The 13,606-nt window shown below is 41.1% G+C and overlaps 1 protein-coding gene across 3 annotated transcripts in view; it reads right to left on the bottom strand.

Moving 5' to 3' along the window:
- Positions 1-13,606, bottom strand: part of MBOAT2 (membrane bound glycerophospholipid O-acyltransferase 2) — a 99,564-nt gene that overhangs the window by 67,580 nt on the left and 18,378 nt on the right. The window lies entirely within an intron of this gene.

Here is a 13,606-nt window from a genome sequence, read left to right as displayed (position 1 = left end):
CCATTTCTCTCGTATATTCTCATAAAATGTTATGGAAAATATGTCTTAAAAATCTACAAATAAATGAAAAAAAAATCCATTTGACATTAGGAACTTGCAGAAAACACATAACAAAAAAAGACCCTGTTTCAGGCCCCTCAATTATGAACAAATCACACTATTTATACACAGGTGCTGCCACGACCCATAGAGACATCTCTGCCTAGAGACAGAACTGTGTGTGTTTTCTTGCATCACAAGGAGAAAAAGAGTAAACATTGCTGCACATTGTCTAAGAGACCGTGTTCTTGGAAACAGACTTGTAGGAGCACAATGTCTTTCCAGCAAGTTCTAAGCACTCTCTCCACCTTCTAGGGTTTCAACAGAATTTTTTTTAATTAAGCAAAAAGTCCATTTGAAAGGTAAATATTCTTGATAGTAATAACTACTCACATCTATAAAGCTTCCTACAGTCAAAAAAGCTTCAAATATCTCTTAATGCCACAAAAATTTATATGGCATCTTGTGGGCGAAGCATGGGAAATCGAAAAACTCCTAGGTCCAACTGTCAGCCTGGATAAGTTTAGAATCTAATGAGAAAAGCAAACATGTACACAAGGAACTTGAACTTGGTCACTAACGTGTCTCTATGGGTTATATAGAAAGTGCTTTAAGAACATCACAAAGGAAAAAGCAGGAAGGGGTGAATGTCACAAAGTAGGTGACATACGAGTGTCCAATCATAGCTGATCTCCACAACCATCTGAGGAGTCTCTCTCTCTCTCTCAATCTCTCTTCATATTTATCTAATATAAAATAAAACGTGGTAATTGTTGTAGAATTATTCTAGGATCACTGACATATAGACTCGCACATCTTTGTAAACATCCATTTCAACATTATCATCTCACAGGTTAAAAAAATGAGATCATGCCTCATTTCAAGAGACTAAATCAAAATTTTGGAGGGGTGGGCCCCAAAGTCCCTTTTTAAAAACACACACAGGTTTTTATAATTCTCAAAGTGTGAGAACCACTGTGTTGGAAAATATGAGAAAGGGCATTTTAAGCAGGAAAAAAAAAAAGATGTGAAGGTAGCACAAGGGCATAAAAGTACCAATGAGCACAGTGTGGGCAGGGAATTGTGGGAGATAAGGTCAAAATGGGGGTGGGTTGGGTTCAGAGAGTGAGGGGCTTTGACTGTCACACTGAGGAGCTTAGAGTTGAGCCCCTAAGTGATGAAAAACTAAAAATTTTCAAAATAAGGAAGAGTTGTGACCCATCCTCTGCTTCTGCAAAGGAAGGAACAGAATTAGGAGAGTGTAGCTACAGGCTAGGAAGCTGCTGTTGGAGTCTCCTTGGGAAAGAAAGGCCTGGAGATGCAGGGAGGACAGAGAGGAAAGGCGATTCAAAGAACACTTCAGCCACGGGGCTGTCAGGACTGGTCACTGGACGCGGGGATGAGAGGAAGGGAAAGGCAACGAGTGATGAATGGACGATGCCATGAATCAGGACAGGGCAACTGGGGGGAAGGGCAGGTTTCAGTGGGAGAAAGAGCTGTCCCCCACGTATGCTCAGTGTGAGAGTCCCAGGGGAGAAGAAGGCACCCTGGAAGACGGCTAGAAGACAGGTCTGGGGCCAGCAGGGCAGATGAGGATCTGGGAGTCATGGACACTGCTGAGGGAGCGTTACAGAAAGATAAGAGGACCCAGGGTGTAACCATCCAGACCTGCAATGGTCACATCTGGGACCAAGTCACAGCAGCAAGCAGAACAAGAAGGCTGCTGGGGGGGGGGGGAGGAGGCTCCAGAGGCCATGGTCACTGTCAGATGTCACAGGGCATGAAGTCCAAAACAAGCCACCTAATTTGGCAATTGCAACTTTACTGGTGGTAACCTTAGTGAGAGCAGCTACAGTTCAATTATCAAGAGAACAATCTGAAGGGGGGGAAAGGGAAGGTGAATAAGAGGTTCAAGTTTCCAGATATAAAACAAGTAAGTCATGGGGATGTAATGTACAGCGTGGGGAATATAGTCAATAATATTGTGATAGCGTGGGACGGTGTCAGATGGTTGCTGGACTGATGGTGAGTACTTCTTTAGGTTACGGTAAATGTAGAACAACTGTGGTGTACACCTGAAACTAATATAACATTGTAAGTGAGTTATAGTTTTAATAAATATCTTTTTTTTAAAAATAAAAGGAAAAAAACAACCTGTAGGACACCCAGATGCAGAAGTCCTATCTGTTAATTTACAAAAAATAAAATAAAATAAAGTAACGAGAATACATACACACCCAGACGTTCAAATAACTGTTCTGAAAGGTCTTAAAGATAAAAGTTCCCCAATCTGAAAACATATCTTAGTCATTCCTTCACTGGTGGGGTAGGGTTGGGGAGGCAAACGAATACCGGAGAGGAAGAGACAGCAAGAACTAACACAGCTACAACGTATGGCTATCCATTGTGTGCTGGGTAAAGGGGAGACATTTTCCATCATCTACCCCCAAATACATACATTCTTAAAAGTGATATATGCTTGTTTTCCAACTTCCAAACAAACAATTGAGCACCGAGATTTAAGATCATAATTATCGCATCTCCCTCCACTGAATCTGTATTGCTAGTTTCATCCACCAAATTTCATGCAACGGCAGCCAAGTCTTAAAGGATACACGCATTTTCAAACATGATTAGCCTATTGCCACAGAAAAACAACTCTTTCAAGCATAAAGTCAATTAAACTCCACTACTGTCGGTACCAACACTGAGAAGGTAATACCAAACTTCTTTAATTGAAGAACTACGACTTCCCCATAAATAGTGGAAATGAATTCAAACCAAAAATTTGGTATCACTTTTTTAAAATGTATGCATTTGGGGGTAGATAATAAATGCCTATTCGTGCAAAATAAGAAGGCAGGTGCATACAATGACAAATGTCTCCCTTTTACGCCCATCCTCTACCCTGAAGGACAACCAGTTACCAGGCTACCCTTCCACAGGTACCCAAGAGGACAGGTATTACACCGTGGCATGTCTCTCGGGACTAGCTCCTGCCTCCTGAATGATATGGCAACTGCCTATCCTAATTCCGCGTAAATGAACCACACTGGGTGTCACCAGCAAAGAGCCCTGTGAGACCAGGATAGTCCTGTACCTTAGATACAACATTATTTCCTCTTCCTCTCCAGGCAACAGCAGAGAGAACCACAAGGTGACAGCCCTGGCATCCCATAACCTCCTACTCCATGCAACAGTCAATGCCGTTCAGAACAGCCCAACTCCCAGGATTTATTACTGGACATCGTGAAGTGTATTCTCAGGTCATCAGAGAAAACAATGGCAGTAAGCGCTTCCAAATGGACCAAAACAGAAGCAAAAAGCAGTGATTTAATCAAGACCCCACAGAGATTAACAGTAGGTTATCTTCTACCTGCCAGGTTAATGAGAGATGGTTTTAACCATCTCTGTAAAAATTGCTATGAACTAAGAAGGAATCTGTTTACCTGTGGAATTAAAAGGTGCTAGGTTGCATCCATAACTGCTAAATTATGAAGCCCAAATGAAGGTTATCTACTCAAATGCATTTCATCCAGAGAAATAAATCAACATACCATACAACATATCCCAAAATCTCAAACGGAGCACAGGCACAAACAGTCCAGCTGCTTCCTATCCCAACACTTGTCAAACTTACTCTGACAAATGACTAACAAGGAGCTCATCCCTAAACAGGCTGGGGGATGACTGTAAGAACAAGGAACTACAGCCCCTTTTATGAAAGGGTTTGGAACTCGAGTGTGTGCACGCATGCATGTGAGTATGTGTGTGTGTGTGTGTGTGTGTGTGTGTGTGTGTGTGTGTGTNTGTGTGTGTGTGTGTGTGTGTGTGTGTGTGTGTGTGTGTGTGTACACCTCAATGTTTGTCTCTTAAATGGTTACAAATAATACCAGCAAATCAGAAGACTTGCTGAAGGAAAACGTAAGAAAGGTCTAAATTCACAATGACTGGACAAACAAATCCTAGTATAACTGTACAATAGGACATTGCTTAGCAATAAAAAGGAACGAACTACTGTGACACGCAACATAGATGAATCTCAAAATAGTGATATTGAAAGAATTCATAAAAAAGAAGAGTACCTCCTGTACAATTCTATGTACATAAATTTCTAGAAAATGCAAGCTAGTCTATAATGACAAAAAGCAGATCAGAGGTTACCAGGAGGTACAGGGCTGGAGGAAGAGGAAGGTGCTGGTAAGGAGCATAGGAAACTGGGGGTGATGGTTATGTGCATTACCTTTATTGCAGTGATACTTTTATGAATGGACACATATGTCAAAACATCCAATTTTTAAATATGTACACTTTACTGTGTCAATTATACGTCAATAAAGCTGTTTAAAATGTTTAAGTAAAAATAAATTCACACTGACCACTGTTTGGGTTTAACTGAAAACCTTACAATTGATTGAGACACCTTTACTTTTGGAAGGAGGTTTCATTTCAGTCATATATCATGCTTTGTGGACAAGCAACTGACAAGCACTTATGAAATGAATACAGATGTGGAACATTTAAATGTCTGCATTTCCCCTCCCCCCCCACCCCATTCATCACTTTCAATTTTAGTGACAATTCCCATCACTTCAAGTTTCTCACAGAGAGTCTCTGTGACTCAATAAACTCAGACCATCCAGTCCAACTTCCTGAGTTTAAAGAAGTAAACAGATCCCATTCTCTCCCGGGGAGTTCATCTCTACAGACTGACACCTCACTTAGTAATTTTAGTCTTCATGTCTCCTCTGAGCTTCAGACTCACTTATTCAACTGCCACTAACACCCCTCACCTGAATGCCTCATAAGTATCTAAAATCTATTGTGGTCCAGAGAGTACTTTTGATCCCCTTCCCCACCAACTTCTCCCCCAAATTTCCCCATCTCAGTAAACGCACAATCATAAATTCAGCTGCTCAAACCAAAACCCAGCAATCGACCTTTGACTACTACTTATCTTTCTTTCCTCCCACACTGAATTCATTCCTAAGCCTCTGTAGTTCTGTCTCCAAATTCTACCTGCCACGCATGCCCTACTGTCTGTCTCCATTGCTGCCATCACCTCTTGCCTGGACAACCACACCTACAAGAGCCCCATTTCCTCTCTGGCCTCCACAAGTCAGACACCACACTGCAGGCAGTCATATGACCACATCCATCCCAGCTTTAAAATATGCTAGTGGACTGTACATCACAATGAAAATAAAATCTTAACTTCTTACTACGTCCTCAAAGAACCAGACCCCCCTTAAGCCTCATCTGCCAGCACTTCTCTCACTGACCTTTCAACCATTCTGACCTCCAACACATCAAACTCATGTCCACCTCAAGGCCAAAGCTGCCTCACCTCCATACCCAGAATGCATAAAAGCAGATACTTCACCACTCACAACTCAAACATCACATCTTCAAAAGCTTCACAAACCTACAAGCTAAAGTAGCATCCCCAATCGTTTTCCATCATATATCCCATTTTAATGACTTCACAATATTTATCACTAACTAAAATGATCTTATAAACTTGTTTATTAAATTTGCTAATCAAATTTATTCATTTCTTTCATTCATTCATTCATTCATTCATTTCTGCTATAACTATCAGAAGCATTAGCCCAAGTAAGTACGTATAGTGATTCTTTCCTAATTTAACTTGAGAACATACATATCCAAGGGCCCAGGTGCCACTGGGCAAAAGGAACACTCCCTTAAAAATGATGTCAATTTCAACTGTCCTATTAATTTTACAAGACTTTACATTATGCAAAAAACTCACTATTTCCTGGGCTGCCTATTATCATCAGATTTCAGTTCAATATAATATCACCTTACAAATATGTTGATTTGATTTAGAAATTATACTGCTTCCCACCAAAAACAGTACACTTTTCAATAAGATCACACCAATAAAAAAAGTATTAATTTTTAATGATTATCTTGGGATCTGAGATGCTACTTTGTCTTTGGAATACAAGCCATTGAGCACTCCAAAAATATATTATCCGAATGAGCCAATCTAAGTCATTTCTCACGTTTTCTTTTAGAACTTTTTTTTTTTTTTAAGATTTTTATTGGGGAATTGGGGGGGGGTACAGTGCTGGGGAATTGGGGGAAGGGGAACAGACAAGTTGCTGTTGTTTTGTTCTTCAGTCTAGTTGTGGAGGACGTTGCTTCACTGGCCCAAGTTGGCACCATCATTGTGCTCTTCCCGGGCGAGGCAGATCAGTCACCGGCTTCTGGACGGCCGCTCACAGTGGCTGTTCGCCGCTCACGCTGGTGCTGGCTACACACGGTAGCCCATGGCAACCCACTGCAGCAGGGGCTGCAGCCTACGCCGTTGCTGGTGACTCACGGCAGTGTCACTGGCCCTCATATGTGGGATCCGAACCGGCGCCCTCTGGCATCCCAAGCCAGTTCTTAACCATCGCGCCACTTGGCCAGCCCTCTTTTAGAACTTTTAAAGGCTTCGGGCACTGGCTACCACCAAAAATTGCAAATGACTGATATGCCTCTTGATGTTGCACACTGTAAAGTACCCTATAGTAAATCATTACAATAAACACGAGTGTGTACATTTCAGGAGAACAGGGGGTTTTGTCTATTTTGTGTACTATATCCCTCGGCACCTACTCCTGGAATGGGACCAGCACTTAAGAAAATACGTGTTGTTAAATACTTGCAAGCTCACATTTTGTTTTATCTTTCAGAAAGATCACCATATTATTCCAAATTTATGTGTAATCTCTTCTTCGCATTGCTTGATGCTATTTTCATATTAAGCATGAGCTGAAAAGTAATTCTTTGATATAAATTGCAACAAGTGTTTGACTTCCAAACTATACAGTGGTACGTGGCGTAGACCTCTCACATATGTACGTACGTATGGTGGGCTGAGGAGCAAGACTCCACACAATCGTGATACACTGACCCCACCACCAAAGCTCCTACGCGGTTTCCGCCCCGGGGCTGGGGAGGAAGTTACAGCTGGAAGGCCACCTGCACATCTCAGATCATCAAATATTTACACCAGTGCTGAGGCGAATGTTAACTAGCCCCACACAACTGATAACGCCCCATAATTAAATAGGCAAAGGCAGCAATTATGAATCATAGAAAAGCAACTCAGTTTTGAGGTGTGTTGCAAGTTATTTATTACTAATGAAAGTTAGTCAGGTTGGTGAACGATCTACTTTAACAAAGCTTATCCCCAAACATTGTTCTTACCCTCACATTTCTAAGAAAAAGCAGCAGAGATGAAACAGGTTTACTGGGAACTACACAGAGCAGCACAGTGTGCAGAAATGGGACTGTGTCTCCGATGCATGTCACCCTTCATATCAGAGAGGCCAGCAGCTGTGGACCTGAAGCTGCTCTTCACTACCTACTACAAACCCTTGCTCTGGCCCTGACAACATAACCTCAGGCATCTGTAACTTCTTTATGCCATATTTCTTGACATGAAAATAAGAATAACCTCCATCTACACTTGTGGATTATGAAATCTGCAAAGAAAAAGAACAGCGAGCAAACAGTACTCACAGTTCTGATCCTTTCCCCAACACAGTCTGCCTACCTGGCCAGCTGGACTAAGATGGGGCTGGTTCAGAGCCCCACAGGGAGTTTCACTTAGATGAGGCATCTAGAATGGTCAAATTCATGGAAACAGAAAATATAATAGGTTTCCAGGGGCTGGGGGGAGGGGGAATAGCGAGTTGTTCTTCAATGGGTATATGGTTCACATAAAAAATTCTGGAGATCTAATGCACAACAATGTGAATATACGTAACGCTATTGAACCATGCAGTTGGGAATGGTTAAGATGGTGAATTTTCTGTTATACATTATTACAATTTTTTAAATTTCAATTATTGTAAAAGATTAATAAATAATCAAACACTTCTTCATCAAAAGATGCCATAAAGACAACGGACAATCAAGCTACACACTGGAAGAAGTATTTTACAACACATACAATGGATAAAGAATTCAAATCCAAAACATAGAGAGAACCTCTAAAAATCAATAAAAGACAAACTACCCAATTTTAAAAATAGGCAAAGAAAAGAAGAAGCATTTTCACAGACGAAGAAATGCAAATGGCCAGGAACTATAAGAAAATACAATAACTTCACTGTGCACAGGAAATATGAAAATTTAAATCATAAAATATATTTTTATACCCCAAAGACTGGCCAAAATGTACCAACCTGATAACAGGAGGTGCTGGTGAGGATATGGAATGAGAGAATTTAATACACTGTTGGTAGGAGTGTATATTGGCACAGTCAGTCTGGAAAACAGTTTGGCGTTATTTAGTAAAGTTAAAGATACATTCTCCAGGAGCATTAATTCCACCCGTAGGCAGATAAACCTTAGAGAAACTTGCATATGTGACGAGGATATGAACAAGAACACTCACTGCAGCATTGTTTATACAGTTAAAAAAACTGGAAACTGTCAAAATGGACAGGAAAACACAAGTAAATTATAGCATACTCACAGTAAAGAGTGAAAATGAAAGAACTGCAGCCACAACTATCAATATCAATATATCTTGCAAACATAATATTAGTGATTTAAAAAACAAGACCCTGAAGAAAACATAATGAATCATTTACATAAAAGTCAAAACTCAAAAAACTGAGCAGAACGAAACACAATGTTGTTTAAAGATACATACATTTGTGCTTAACACTATGAAGAAAAGCCAGGAAATGATAAACCCCCAATTTCGGATGTCACTTCTCTCTTGGATGAGCTCTAAGAGGGGCGCCCTGGGAGCCTGACAAGGGTGTCCTGAAGTTGAAAGCACGGGTGAGTGCTTCATAGTCCTTTAAAGCACATGGTGGTTGTATATGGTCTCCTGCAAATCTGATTTTTAAAATCAACTTCCCAGAAAAGGGAGGATATACTGATCCCACTGGCTCTAACAGTAAGTAAAGAACGTTAGGGACGGGACGGGAAAGAACCATAAATCCCCCCAATTGTCTTAAGTTGCTCTATTTTCTAAATAGTAATGGACCAACCTCTATACAGCAACTTAAACTTTAAGTCATCCCAGGATTGGTCAAATGTTATGTAACTTTATGTGTAACTGCCAAGTTTCTTTGAAAACCCCAATTACAGCACCAAATAATACAAATCCTTCAGCCTTCCTATCTTCATCACCACGAGGAAAGGACTCAGGATGGGAAAAGCAGTCACCCACACTGGTCACAAGAGGGAGTGGAGCATGGGCAGGAGGAAGCAAGGAGAGGCAGGAGGGCCAGGGTCCTGCCTGGAAGAAGAGAAAAGCCAGCGGCTACGTCACAGGGCAGCTTGTTCAGAGGCCTCCCGTCCTGACCGGCTTCCCTCTAAGAAAGATTGACTGTAATGCACTGGTACACCCGCCGCCTCTGAGGCCCCAACAATACATGCCCACAGCTCCTCGGGGAGAAACACGAAAATGTCCAACTTCTTTTCCCAATAGCTCTAAGATACCAAATCAAATTCTTAATTTTCCACTGCTCAACTGGCTATATTAGCTGGGACCCAAAGTCAGACACAGAGCCATTGATGGCAACCAAAAGATCACCTGTGTTTTCTTTTTATTCACAATGCACTCAGAAAGGACTTATTTGTTTGATTTTAATTTTTCTCATCATTCTCATCAAATTACCACAGGCTCTTTATTCTACCAAACCCAATTCTTGGTCTGAAAGCACAATGGAATTCTTTAATTAAGTCCCCAGCCCTGCCCTGTACCCTGAACTCCGGACTCACATAGTCAATGGCCTACTCAGCATTTCTACTTCAGTCTGACTGGCAGCTCAAACTGAACACAGCCAAAGGGAAAACTCTCATGCCCACCCCTTCCCACACTCCAAAGCCATGTCTCTTCCAGGTCCCACATCATTTGCCCAGCTGCTAGGTCGAAACCTGGGGGCAGGCGTCATCCCTTATTCTTCTTATTCTATTTAGATTATAACCAAATTCATGTCAATCTCTTTCAGCTCATCACCTAACGCTCTGCTGTAAGTTCAGCTTCATGAGGGTTAGCTACACAAGATGTGGGTTGCATAAGTATATATGCATTTGTCAAAACTCATCAAACTGTACACTTCAGATCTCTGCATTTCACTGTACAAAAATGATACTTTAACCAGTGTTTTTAAACACATATGATTGCCAAAATGAGAAATTTGATGATGTAAAAATTACACTTGAACTTGGTGGCTGAAAACAACATTTCTCTTGCTCTTGAATCTGCAATCTGATCACAGTTGGGCAGGGAGAACTCATCCCTGCTCTGCTTGGCATCAACCAGGGACTGAAATTATTGAAAGGCTCACTCAATCACATGTCAGACAGTTGATGGTGGCTGCCATCTGAGACCTCAGCTGGGACTCTAGGTTGCAACACCTACACGTGACCTCTCCATATGTCCTGGGCTTCTTCACAACTTAGTGGCTGGTATGAAAAAGAATAAAGGAAAACCTCATTCAAAGTGGAGTTGGGAAGCCCTGAAGAAGGAACTCTCATGCACATACCACAAGACACAGCTGACTTTACAACTATGGGCAGGAAGAAGCAGGAGCCCAGCCAATGAGAAACCAACACATTCAGCCAATAAGAAGCCACCACCACCCTGAACTCTCAATCTCCTCCAATGGACTTTTGCTCGTAACTGCTGCTCCCAACTTCCTCCTTTTCTCTATAAAATCTGCTCCCTTCCTTTGTTTCCCACAGACTTGCCTATGGATCACCATAGCCTGCATGTCCTGCATTGCTATTCCCAAATAAACTCGTTTTTGCTGTTAACATAACTGGCTGTTTTATTGTTTAGATTGACACTGAGTTCCAAGGACACGCACTCTGAGAAAGAGAGACAGAAACAGAGCCACACACGCCAATGAAAGTTGTAGCCTTTTAATGACCTAACCCCAGAAGTCACATAGCATCACTTCCTCTATACTCTGTTACCTGGAGCGGTCAGAAACCTGTCCAGGTTCAAGAAGAGAAATAAACGCCATCCTTGACAGGGAGTGACAAATACTGGAAATACTGCTGTGACCGTTTTTGGAAAATGAAATCTATCACAGCTTGGAATATAAAGTTGAGGGACGTCTCCAAAAGGTATGAGTAGCAAGAGAGACTACAGAGACAGAATTCAGCCAAGATGCTAATATGTAACAAGTAAGAGTTCCAGAAAGAAAACAACAACTGAAGCAATGCTGAGGATGACGTGGAGCTCAGATACAGGGGTGCCCAACAGAGGCCGCCAGCAGGAAATAGCTAATGACCTGCCCTGGTTGACACTCACTGTCTTCTTAAAATTTATGAATATATATAGATACTTCTCCATAGAATATCCACTTATTTTTCATATTATTGAGATATATCCAAAAAAGACTTTACTACATTTTTCAATGCTAATGTATCCTACTTTGTCTTTACTTTTTAATTAGAAAACACATCCTAATATTAAAAGTTGTAAATTATCCATCACTCTGCAGGAGCTTAACTTCTTTACCACTTACCACTACTTATTAATCAGAAAAGAAACACAGTAAAGCCTATATAAAACGAAACATTCAGGGTGTGTGTTATTTTGTTTAGCTAAGTTCCCTGATGAAGCAGAAAAACCTTAAATAAAAATAAATATATATATATATATATATATATATATATTCCTTTCTTAGTGTTTACTTTTTCATATCTCCTCCTTAACCTAAAAAAAAAACAAACTTTAAGCAGAATCCTTTTTTCTGACTCCAAAACCCACATTCTTTCTACTAGGACATTCTTCTCAAATACCTATTCAATGACTGTATGAGCCAACATTAGCTAGTTGAGCATTAGAGAATCAAGAGATAATAGTTACTTCCCCCAAGAGCTTACAATCTAGGCTTGTGAGTAAGTAGGGGGTGATGGGGAAACTATTATAGTCCAGTATAACTGCTATAAGTAATGATATACACAGGTGTTATTACAATAATAATGGTTAATAGCTATTGAGCACTTACCATGCCCCAAGTCTTTCCAGAGAAAATATCGTATAAAAGGCCTCAACACAAGGGGTCCTATTTGTTAGGGGTACCCTCCTGGGCCTTATGTTTCTTCCAGTGTAAGGCTCCCCTCATCCACCTCCTCCAGAGGAGCAGTAACTTCACCGAATCTTCTGGGCGTCCTTGAGCCTGGCCAGCCTACCGCCTGCTCCACTACGTGGGAAGTTGCTGGCGAGGCCATGCTCCTCTGGGGAAACCTACAGGCGCCCAGCTCTGCCTGTGTTGGGTAAGTTAAATTAACTCAGGGTAAAGTACGTCTAAGGCATGTCTTCCCATCCAGCTTCTATCAGTAACGCTGACAATGCGATCCATGCCCATCTGACTCTTGTATCTCTCTCTCAGCCAGGTCTAAATCTGGCAAGAGAAGGCCATTAAGTACCAGGGGTGCCAAAAAAATGTACACACATTTTAAGAGATGTTATCTATCTAGGTATTACTTTTGGAAGTTGAATTGAATTACGGTAGCAATGTGTAGTATGACATTCGCTCAAAACAGTGGGTCTCAACCTTCCTAATGCTGCGACCCTTTAATACAATTCCTCATGTTGTGGTGACCCCCAACCATAAAATTATTTTCATTGCTACTCTATAACTGTAATTTTGCTACTGTTATGAACTGTAATGTAAATATCTGATATGCAGGATGTATTTTCATTGTTACAAATTGAACATAATTAAAGCATAGCGATGAATCACAAAAACAATATGTAATGATATATTGTGAAATATTTATTTCTAATTACAAATAAATGAAATGTTATCTTGAAGCATGGAGACGGATAGAGGAGCGGTGTCTCGGTTCCTAAGACCATCGAAAATATGTGTTTTCCAATGGTCTTAGGCGACCCCTGTGAAAGGGTCATTCGACCCCCAAAGGGGTTGCGACCCACAGGTTGAGAACCACTGTTTCAAAAGATGTGTGTTAATCAAATGAATGCTAGTGTCACCATGCAACAGGCAGGACAGTCAAAGAAAACGGCGGAAGCATGGTTGTCGTTGGAGGGGCACCAAGACCATTTTGAAGTGGTATTTGAAATTCGATAGCAGTGTGGGAGTACAGTGACAGTGGAGGCATGAGTATGCAACAGAACCTCCAACACGCCTAACAACTGCAAGCATCCGTGATAAGTTTGAGACGTATGGTCCTGTGTGTGATGTGCACAAGGGAAGTTCCAGGAGGCCTCGCACAGCAATAAGTCCTGCTGCTTCTGCTGTGGTGTTGGGACAGTTTACACACTCACCACAGATGTCTACCAAACAGTGTCCACCATAATCAGAAGTTTCTGGACACTGATGGTAACCACTTTGAGCACCTCTTGTAATTGCAGAAGTCAAACGTGACTTGTATTCATCTTTAGTTATCAGTATATATTGAGTATTACAATTTTAATAGTTTTTCATACTTTAAATGTGTATACATTTTTTTGGCACCCTCTGTACTAGAACCCTAAAACTCCAACATTACCACTATTTCTATTTCACATGTGAGGGAACTGAGGCTTCCACAGCTTACAGATATCAAG

Source organism: Hipposideros armiger, unplaced genomic scaffold (genome assembly GCF_001890085.2).
Source record: "Hipposideros armiger isolate ML-2016 unplaced genomic scaffold, ASM189008v1 scaffold_137, whole genome shotgun sequence".
NCBI lineage: Eukaryota > Metazoa > Chordata > Mammalia > Chiroptera > Hipposideridae > Hipposideros > Hipposideros armiger.
The sequence above is the reverse complement of the archived record's forward strand: the minus strand, read 5'-3'. Positions and strand labels throughout refer to the sequence as shown.